The following is an 11,032-nucleotide window of genomic DNA, read 5'->3' as shown; positions in this document are numbered from 1 at the left end:
TTGTTTGGCTTAACAGCAATTAGCTCAACATTTTTCAGAAACCCCTTGTAGCTTGTATGTATGAATAGCTTCTATTCACTCAAAAAGGTGCACATTTTAATATGATCACATTTTCTGTGACAAAAGAAAAAGAAAATTAGAAAAAGATTTTGAAGTTTGTTAAATGGAGTAAAGACAATACTGGAATGTTTTTCTTAATAGGTCAGGAGATCGAGACCATCCTGGCTAACACGGTGAAACCCCGTCTCTACTAAAAAATACAAAAAAAAAAAACTAGCCGGGCAAGGTAGCAGGCGCCTGTAGTCCCAGCTACTGGGAGGCTGAGGCAGGAGAATGGCGTAAACCCAGGAGGCGGAGCTTGCAGTGAGCTGAGATCCGGCCACTGCACTCCAGCCCAGGCGACAGAGCGAGACTCCGTTTCAAAAAAAAAAAAAAAAAAGAGTTTTTTTATAACATTTTGTCTATCTTATCAGGGAGAACATTTACAGGAATACAGGTGTTTTGTATTCAGTTGTCACAGTCACTATATGACTGACCTGTAAACCTGCAAGAAATATTTAACAGTCTTTTCAATGTTTGCCGTGTGAAAAGGCATTTTCATGTCTTCATGTTTCTTACAACTTGGGATGGTCCTGAAAGTCCCGTGTTGAACTGATGAAGTACTAGACTATTATAGTCTATCAGACATATAAGTTAGGCTCATATTATTTGTAAATTTGTACATGATAATATTCAGGCATATTCTACATTGAAGAATGTAGAAACCAATTTTTCTAGCAATAGGGTGGTTTTATAATCACTATGATGATTGCAACCAGTGATGCTTTTGTAGTCATACTGCAAAATGATCACTCTCTTCTCTTTTATCCAATGTGGCTAATGTCAAAGGATGGCACACACTCTGCACCAAATTCCTTAATAAAAAGGCATTATAAGCACTCTCACAAATATGCTTGTGGGATAATGATGAAGAGGTCCTTAAGATTGTTTTCTGAGATTCGTACTCCCTATTTAGACAGATGTACACATAAGATCATTAAATCAATTTCCCACACTGTGCCCCACCAACTCATCACTAAAATCAAGTCTGCTAAAATCCCTCTGATCAATTAGGAGAGAATGTGGTAACCAATACAAAGTTCAGTGATTTGGGAAGGTGTCTTCTAACTACTCAGCTCACTTATAACACAAATGTTCATGACATGGGCATATTGAAAGATGAAGGGTCTTCTCTTGGTCTCCATGAAAGAACCTAATAAGGATAAGTAATAACTTTCCAGGATCCCACTCTGAAATTGTTCCATGTTCACTGTTTCTGAGTATTTACTTTATGGCCTAGTCTGTTGGCTACTCCTTCATGGGCTGACCTTCTCTGATGCCATGCTGTGACTCACACATTCTATTTTGCTTCCCACTTTAAGATTGGATGGTGCAGTTCCTTAAAAAAAATTACTGGGTTCTTCTTGGGTGACCCCTTGGATGTAGAACTATGGTCTTTGAGTTTTAAAAGGTTTGTATCTGGGGAATTGAAATATTCATTTATCAGTTTCTGCAGAGTAGCTCCTCTGTATTGCACTATTGGGTAAGGAAAGTTCAGTTTGTTCTTATTGGATCTGAAAGGCAGGAAAAGGGGATGTGGGTAATGTCCTGACAGGAAGATATGGCACACTCAAATTAAGAAATGAAGGATGATTTAATGAGTATATAATTTCTTTTTTTCTTTTTATTTTTAGAAGACCTGATATTTTACTGTGTTCCTTCCAGAATTTTTCTATGAATCTTTAGATATTTTTTCTCCTGCAATAATCTGAATCCCTGACCCTTTGGTCTCAACATTCTTTCTCCCCTTTCTCCAGCATTTCTCAGTTTGCTTACTTCTTCAAACGGTGTTCTCTTACATTAAGGCATGTTCTTCTGGATATTTCTGAGAGTTTCAAGTGGAATTTCATGGATTTTAGGGTCCGTTGGTGGATTTTGTGTTTTTACCAGTGCCAGCCATACAGATCTAAATGCTGAGACAATCCTGCTGATTGTCTGTATTTGGGCCACAACTGCAGATGCAGAATTTTTTTTTTTCGGTCACTTTGCAAGCCAGTGACCCCCAGCCAGGGAAGCCCTACCGGGGCCGCTCTCGGTGATGCTACTGTGCCCCTGCTCACCTGTGTTAAAGCTTGCACTTGTGTTTGGGGGTTCCCAAGCTCTTGTACTGCGCCCAAGAAGAATGAAGATTCACTGTACATTGAAGGGTGAGGATGGTGGAAAAGAATTTTATTGAACGATGAAACGGCTTTTAGCGGAGAGGGGATATAGGGGTGTTTCCCCTACCTAAAGACAGGAAAATCCCTCCCCTGTTGCTGGCTCTGGGGCCTCTTTTGGACCCAGAATGGAGAGTGTGTGCTGATTGGTTTGTGAGTATGCAAAAAAAAGATTAAAGCGAAGACATCACTCAAAGGTCGGCATGACAGTGTAGAAAACCAATTAGGAAAGGGTAGGTATATGTAAAATAGGTGAAGGGTGGGGACCAATCAGAGGAAAGCATGCTGAATGGGAAGACAAATTCTCAATCAGGTCCGGGGATTTAACCTGTAGCTTGGCTTTCAGGATTTAAACTGTCTTTGGCTTCGAGGTGGGGTTTCACCAGGGACCCTCCCCTATCTGCCTAGGCATTTGGCTGCCTCCTGCCGCTCTCAGTACCCCTCTTGTTCATGGGAATTTCTTGTCATCTAATTTTGCTAGCAATTTATCTGAGTTTTGTTTTTTGTGGGGGGTGTGTGTGTACTTCCTGTGCCATCACAATTGGATTTATAGTTTTCAGGAGGAGTTTTGAGGAAAAGCAAAAATATGATACATCATTATCCTGCCACTAGAAGTGTGTTACTTATTTCTAATTTTATTTGCTTATAATCAGACTACATGGTCCCTAGAATCTTTACTTCTAAAAAAATTATTAAGACTTCCTATGTAAATAGAGGTTTAAATTACATAAACGTGTAGGATGATAGTAAACTTTGCATAGATATGTGCAAAAAAAATTGCTTGAAAACAATGCAAATTTTAATCTTAGAAAAGCCTTCTCATTTCCAAAATTTAACCCTCTATGTGGTTTTATGGAAAATTATATAGAATGCTTTTCCAGTTTATTTTAGTCAAATATATTCATTATTTAATTACTCTCTTTTTAGTTTTAATCCACTTCATTTGTCTAGTTCTGAGAGGTATGTCGTAGAATTCAACAATATTTTTTTCTTTTTTTTTTTGTATTTGAATAATCTTTATGCTTTCAGCTGTGCTATCATTTAAAAATATATTAAGCTAAAAGTAATAAAAAGGTCAGTTACATCCAGGTGCAGTGGCTCATGCCTGTAATCTCAGCACTTTGGGATGCCAAGGTGGGCAGTTGGGAGTTTGAGACCAGCCTGACCAACATGAAGAAACCCCGTCTCTACTAAAAATACAAAATTAGACGGGCATGGTGGCGCATGCCTGTAATCCCAGCTACTCAGGAGGCTGAGGCAGGAGAATTGCTTGAACATGGGAGGCAGAGGTTGTGGTGAGCCGAGACCACGCCATTGTACTCCAGCCTGGGCAAAAAAAGGAAAAGGAGTCATTTACCTTTGCTCAATTAAATAGAAGGATATTTATCTAACTTAATAAAAAGCATCTCAAAATCTAGAACAACTATCTCTGTGGTAATATTGCCTTTCCTTCACCATCACAAAATGACTGTTGCAGCTCCAGCAAAGACATGTACAAGAATATTCATAGCAGCACAATTTACAATAGTCCAAAACTGGGGAAAACTCAAATTTCCATTCATAGTACAATAAGCACATCAACAAATCATGGTGTTTTTATATGATTAAATACTATGCAATAATCAGAATAAAGGAACCACTGCTATGCTCCATACCATGGATGATTTTAATAAATATTTTATGCATTTATGTTTCAACACCTAGGAAAGCTGATCTGTGGTGTTAAAAGTCATAATAATGGTTAAATTTAAGGAGTAAATGGTATCAGGAATTATCACTACAGGCCATTCTAGATGCTGATAATAATCTCAATATTGACATGAATGACTGTAACACAGGTAGTTTACTTTGTAAAAAAAAAAAAAAAAAAAAATTTAATTTTTTGAGATGAAGTCTTACTCTGTCTCCCAGGCTGGAGTGCAATGGTGTGATCTCGACTCACTGCAACCTCTGTCTCCCAGATTCAAGTGATTCTCATGCCTCAGCCTCCCAAGTAGCTGAAATTACAGGTGCTCACCACCACACCCAGCTAATTTTTGTACTTTTAGTAGAGACAAGTTTTCACCATGTTGGTCAGGCTGGTCTCAAACTCCTGACCTCAAGTGATCTGCCCACCTCAGCCTCCCAAAGTGCTGGGGTTACAGGTGTAAGCAACTGTCCTTCTTTGTAAATATTTATGGATCAGTAAACTTAAAATTTATTTACATATCTGTGTTTATGTATCTTTCAATAAAAAGTTTACATGATAAAATGATCAATGGAAAAGTTAAAACATAAAAGATTACTGGATTTAATAACTCAATAATTAAGTTTAATAGCAGATTATAGTAGTTTAGGAGACAATCATGAAGCTGTAAAGTCATCAAAAAGTAGTTAACTGACAAAACACATCAATCTATATATTAAACATAAGATTACATTTAAATGTTAATGGAATAATGTTCTAATTAAATACTTAATATTTAATTAATTAGCTAACATTTAATTGGAGACACAGGATTGAGAGATGAGTGCAGGTTGGCGGGTTTGTATTTTGTAGTGGGAGAATGAAGCTCAGATCTTGTGGCTTCTTCACTTCATCATGTTAAGGTGCCATATTATGGGGTATCATTTTCCGAGCCCTAACAATGCAATGATTTTATTTCTGAAATATTCAATGAACATTAATACTGTACAAAAAAATACTTCAACTTTATATGTCTCACAGAATTAGATTCTTTGATCACTAACTTACTTTTCAACCATACGAATGGTGGGCCATTCAAATCAAATAGAAGGTAACACAATTCTCTGTTGCATGTGACTCACTCAAAAATGACAGGATAGCTAATATTCTTGGTCTTCAACCACTAAATAGCAGGTCTCTCTTATTATTGGGACAACCAAAAATGTCTCCAAGTATTTCCTAAATATTCCCTAGAAGAGGCACTGTCTCCATGGAGAACATTATTCCCATGTAGAATAGCAGAGTGCTGAGAAGCTGAGATAGTAATGTCTATGGATCACAGTTAATAAATGACTATTGGAATACATTGCCAATATACATGTGTGCGATCATATTGAGTAAACCAGGGTATATCTGTAAAGCATGTACAGTTCCTACAATCTATAGGTCATTGTCTTTGGCAAAATATCTGGCCCCCCAATTGGTTTCTTTTTCTTTAGTCTCCTACCATCTACCTTTTTTCAGCCATTCAAGTACTTCAAGATTAAGCTGTCCCTTCTCTGGGCTGGTATAAGGGCAGAGGAAACAGTGTTCTTGTTCTGCAGACATAGGCCTGCCTTTGAGATGATAGAAATAATACCTGAGGCACAATTTTGGTGATAAAGAAGCACCATTATATGGAATAATTTAACTCCTCATTGCATCCAACAACTCCACTAAAAAAAAGATTGTAGCTTCCCCTTTTCCACAGTCAAAGTGCCCACTAAAGTGTTTTTGGAAATGTAACTGTCTTCATTTAAATGAATCTAAAAACTGCTGATAGCTTTAATAAACTTTTAACTGGATTCTAGGCATCAAGTTTTCAAACAAAACATTGAATTCTAGTCCTAGAGCCCCTCATTATATTTAGTTTGTTTGCACACAAAAAAAAATATGTGTGTAAACTCTGATTCTGTTCCTATCTCATTCAAAACAAAACCTTGCATTCATTATCCTTTGAAAAATAGGGAAATAAAGGGAGAATTGGCAAAAGAAACCACATAATAATAGAACTTTTCTCAGAAAAATAAAACACATGTTACAGCCCAGTGAGGTTCTTCTTGACCACTGCATGGAAAACACTGAGACAGTAGGTGTCACAACAAAGAAAGAAATTTAATAATTGCAGGGCAGCTGAGTGGGAAGGATGGGCAATATCTCTCAAATTTGCCTCCCCATGAATTTGTAGGTGAGGGTTTTTAAGGATGATTTGGTGTTTGTGGGGGCTAAGGAATGGGAACCGCTGATTGATTTGGTCAGGGATGAAATCACAGGGGTGTCAAAACCGTCTTCATGTCCTGAGTCACTTCATGGGTGGGAGTCACAGAACCAGTTCAATCAAGTTCAATTTGGTATGGGTCATGGGTCTGGGTGGCATCAGGTGGTCTACCAGAATGCAAAGTCTGAAAAATATTTCAAAGACCAGTCTCAAGTTTCACAAGTTAACTGTAAGAGCAATTGGTGAAGTTATGAAATGTGTGAGCATTGGGGACAAGACTCCTGAGCAGTAAGCAGTTATAAAAAAGCAAGCTAGGGAACAATGACCAGCTATTGTTTAACTATGCCTATATCTTAGCAGAATTCAAGCTCCCAACATAATTGTAACCTTGTGATCTTTATTGTCTGATATAGCCACTTTCAGTCCCCAAACAAGGAGGCAGGTAGTTTTGGGACGGAACTAGTGTCATCCTTGCTTTAAACTATAAATTGAATTCCTCTCATAGTTGGCTTGGCCTACATACAGGAATGAGAAAAGGCAGATAGCTTAAGCTTAGAAGCAAGGTAGAGTCAGTTGTGTTAGATTTTTCTTACTGTTATAATTTTGCAAAGGCAGTTTCACATGCATCTTGCCACCTCCATCCCCTGGTTTGGGCCCTACCCTGGGTGGGTTTATTTATACCAGATTAATAACAGCTTTCAGTAACCTTCATAGAATATCTCTGAAAGTAACATTATGAAGAAATTTTGTTTCAAATTGTCAAAGTATTTTGTCTAATCAATTATAAAACAGATTTTAGTCATTTTAATTTACATAAAATAGTTTCCCACCACAGATGTGTTTTTATGGAATAGCTTCATTACCTATTGAATGTGCTTAGAACTGTAAGCTAAACATCCCTGTTTTTTACTTTTTTGGTCAGGCACAGATGGCAGCATTACCACATGTATGATTTATTTTTGAAGTGAACTTATATAACAAACAACCCTACTATGCATATGTATATTTTCATGACTTTAAACAATTCTAAATTCAAATAAACCAAGCATTTTTAATTTATTTTGCTATTTAGGAAAATTCACTTATCTAATTTGCAAATACCTTTTCCATTTGGTATATAACATAATGATACTCTTTATTGTCACTGTTAATCAAGCTGTTGATTTCAGAATCATCAATTCAGATAGCATCTGGGCACCTTTCATTCCATTGTAGGTGATTGATATATTCAGATAGATACAAAGAAATCTCATAAAAAAAGTTTGACTTTGTGGAAACACTCTAAATAAATATGTCACATAATAAAGACTAATCAGTTAATATTTAAATAAATAAATAATTTAAGTCATAACTATGGCTCTTTGGTGAAAATGGGCTAACTTTGTTAACATCACTATAACATTTGAAAGAGCTTGGAAAAACTTGCTATTTCCACCAGAAAGTTTAGACTTGTGCAAACGTCCAAAACCATATTAGATACAACCTGATCAATAGCCATTGCATTAATAATACAAAATGGTTGCTATGAATTTATTCTAAAGGAACTCTGAAGTATTTGTATATTTCTGTATTAATTTCGCTAATTTTTAGCTCAATTACTTCTGGTGTAGCATGGGTCCAAAGTCTGCATATTTTATAATATTATGTGTGCAAAACCACCTTTGGAAAATAATATTAAAGCTTTTGTAAGAATCATCATTTCTTTAGCACATCATCTAAAGCCATTAAATTATTAACATTAGATACCATGAAAACAGTTCTTAGAATAGTCAACTAGAATGTAAAGACTAATTTCCAATTAATGAATCATACAGATTCTTTATGTTTACTTTTCCTTTTTCATGTATCAACATTTAAGTCACCTCATTAGTTATTTCTGGCTCCATAAAGACAAAGATGAAGAAAACATGGGAATATTTAAAGGGCTGAATTTGTAATTTGCAGATATGATACACACTTTCTTGAAAGAAGTTCACATTCCTAATGAGCTGCTCATAAGTCATTTGGAGATTTCAGTAGCCTTTAGTCTTCAGTACTATGGGTGCCACAATATTGGCTGATTAGTTTTATTTTTTCAATTGTGTCATTATTGTTTAACTAGATTGTCACACTGAAGACCATTTTTATAATACTTTGTATAAGATTTCATTTTAATGGGCTATAATCTCGAGTGTAAGAAATAACTATATCATAATTGTTAGTTTTCTTTTTTTTTTTTTTTTTTTTTGAGATGGAGTCTCGCTGTCTCCCAGGCTGGAGTGCAGTGGCACGATCTTGGCTCACTGCAAGCTCTGCCTCCCGGGTTCATGCCATTCTCCTGCTTCAGCCTCCTGAGTAGCTGGGACTACAGGCACCCGCCACCACACCCGGCTAATTTTTTGTATTTTATTTTAGCAGAGATGGGGTTTCACTGTGTTAGCCAGAATGGTCTTGATCTCCTGACCTTGTGATCCACCTGCCTCAGCCTCCCAAAGTTCTGGGATTAAAGGTGTGAGCCACTGCACCCAGCCATCGTTAGGTTATTTTTACTCACCCATACAATCTAGCCCAAAACCTCACAGAATAGGCTTTTAATAGGATATGGATGAATATATTATGTATTTGCATTGTTTTAACTATTAGACTGTTGTTTAAAAGGGGCTATATCAAAACTTATGGTCATTTTCAAAAATCCATCATATTGGTCTTTAAGTGAAGATATTGAAAAACACAGTTTACAGGGCTTTAGAAAAAGATTCACATTCTTAAGAGACCATGATAATACCAGATGGCAGGTTGTCAACAATGATATTTTACAATGTTTACAGAAGTCATGGATCATATTCTAGTAGAAACAGCTTTATTTTCCAAATAGGATTCTAATTTATACACTACTAAGGCAAACAGGGAGTCACTGATCTGGAAACTCATAGTCATGCCATTATAGTGAGATGTTCCTTTGGCCACAATTGTGTCTCTTTGTTTTTTACCTGCTTCCCCCACACGTATCTAACATAGAATGTTGGACCTAGGAATAAACAATACTTTCATTCAGAGAGGGGAAGAAGGGGAGACAGCACTTAGCAGTTCTGAAATCCCTCAGGGTAGACATTGTGAAGGCCCCATCGAGAGGTGGTGACAGGTTCTTGATCAGGTCTGATTCTGTATTCTAATAACTCCTCTCCATTCGGTTGATCTCCATGCCCCCATGTCCACCTTCTGAGAATGTCTTCTTGTCTGTTATACTTACTGGTTACATTGGAAGTGGCTGTTTGAAAATATGTCCTTGAAGGCTGACCAACCTGGTTTCTCAGATTCATATAAGTCTGTTGTATGTAGACATAAAGTAATAAGAGGAAGGAGAATCCTTGTGGCCACAATAAAAATATCAAAGACAGTTAAAATAACAGAAAGCAATGGTTTCCATTGTCACCTTCTCAGAAGCCTGTGACTATTTTAACAGACTTTTTTAGTTGTTGTTGCCTTCTACTTCACATCCCTTCCACTGTTTTTTTAGTAGCAGAAATGAGATGGAGTAGAGAGTCCCATTTTAGGGGCCTGCAGGCCACGCCAGCATAGAAAAGAAGGAAAATGTTGAATTCCTTCAAGGGAAGTTCCAGGTACCTAGTTAGCCCTGAGAAGTAAGTAAGTAGCCTGATTGGCAAAACGGCAATAATAGCCTCAAACAACAGCCAAGGAAGTTTGAGTCCAGAGATGTTTGGTTTCCTATAGAAACTAAATATAGCATTTTAACAAATGTCCCACAGTTGTCTTTCAGAAAACCAGTCTCCCACCGAGATCCCATAAACAGATTCACTGGCACATAAACCCTAGATAAGGAATATTGGATACTAAACTCTGACCACTGTACTTTGTTCTAAATTTCTTCCTGAGGAGTTTGGAGGGAGTCACACCCCGATGCCAGTTAATACTTTTTTTTTCTGCTGACCCCAAATTTTTAAACAAAGCTTCTCTCTCCCTTAATAAGTCAGAAAGTTTTCAAATGTACCTACCACCTATAAGCCCCCCTTCAACATATCCCCACCCTTTTAGGCCAAAACCAATGTGCAACCTCCATATATTGATTTATGATTTGGTCTGTGGCTTCTACTTTCCCGAAATTTTCCCCTGCCTTTAAAAACCATTACTACCAAACCATCAAGGAAGTCAAAATTTGGGCATTAGCTGCCTGGTCTTACTTGCTTGGTACCTGCAAATAATAATGGCTTCCTTTCTGTCTCTGCAAAAACCTCTGTGTGGATATCTGGTTTTACTGCAACTGGCAAGTGGACCCCAGTTTTGTTCTGTAAGAGCAACAAAAGAGCCAAAGCTGAGTCATGAGCAGCATCTCAAGGAGACTGCCCATTAAATTAGTATCACTTCTATCCTTTGTGGTTTGGGTGTTTTTGTGTGTTTGTTTGTTTGTTTTCTTTTTTCCAAACCTATGATTTATTCAAATATATTTCCAATGGCTTTTTTTCTTAAGTTTAACCAGAGTTTGTTTCTGTTATACAAAACAAAAGAATCAAAACTGACACACTCAAATCCAACTTTGGATTCCACTTCCTGAAATGGTCCATATTAGAGATTTTGAAACTTAAAAGAAACACCTCAAGAGTTCTGAGAAAAAACATCTATAATCCAGAGCCGGGGTTCTTAACCTGGGATGAGATTCAGGTAGCACCTAAACCTCCCACAATTGTATGTACTTTCTTTTATAGAAATTCATAGCTTTCATCAGGTTCTTTTTTATGAGGGGTTGGGGGACAGTGTCTCACTCTGTAACCCAGGCTGGAGTGCAGTGGTATGATCTCGGCTCACTGCAATCTCAACCTCCCAGGCTCAAGTGATCCTCTCACCTTGCCCTCCCGAGTA

The sequence above is a fragment of the Trachypithecus francoisi genome, unplaced genomic scaffold, assembly GCF_009764315.1.
Source record: "Trachypithecus francoisi isolate TF-2019V2 unplaced genomic scaffold, Tfra_2.0 Lachesis_group15, whole genome shotgun sequence".
NCBI lineage: Eukaryota > Metazoa > Chordata > Mammalia > Primates > Cercopithecidae > Trachypithecus > Trachypithecus francoisi.
Note: the sequence above shows the minus strand (reverse complement) of the source record.